The sequence below is a fragment of the Bison bison genome, unplaced genomic scaffold, assembly GCF_000754665.1.
Source record: "Bison bison bison isolate TAMUID 2011002044 unplaced genomic scaffold, Bison_UMD1.0 scf7180017864331, whole genome shotgun sequence".
In the NCBI taxonomy this organism is placed as follows: domain Eukaryota; kingdom Metazoa; phylum Chordata; class Mammalia; order Artiodactyla; family Bovidae; genus Bison; species Bison bison.
In genome coordinates, this window is record NW_011494903.1 from 6,570,989 (window position 1) to 6,571,538 (window position 550).

A 550-nucleotide genomic window follows, 5' to 3' on the forward strand; every position below is an offset into this window, starting at 1 on the left:
CCATGAAGTGATGGGACCGGATGCCATGATCTTCGTTTTCTGAATATTGAGCTTTAAGCCAACTTTTTCACTCTCCACTTTCACCTTCATCAACAATACATAGACACAAAAGAACTTTCTACCCCAACCTGGATAATCCTTAGGTTGAGTGTCTTCAATAGGTAGGTATTATCCAGAACTCAGCTGTATCCTCATAACTGTAATGGTGCTTTATATTCACAAAGTATTGAGTACATGAGTCAATAGTCTTACCTATGGGTTTCTTGTTAAATACTGTTGAAAATTTTGGCCTGTGTTTTCAACTATGTGGCCGGTTTTCAAAGTGTTTGCTGTGATCTGAAGCAGGGCTGACTGGAAGTAAGTTTGGGCTTTTTGTTTTCTTTTTCTTAATAGACAGTTGTCCCATGTTTTTGCGAGTCCCTTGGTGGAGTGTCTCTCTGTGCAGACAGCTCAGACACTAGAGGGCGCTCTTTCCAACTTGCTGTGTGACTTGTGAGTTGTCTAAGCAGCTCACAGTCTGCTCTTTTCCTGGGCATAGAATTAGAGGGGT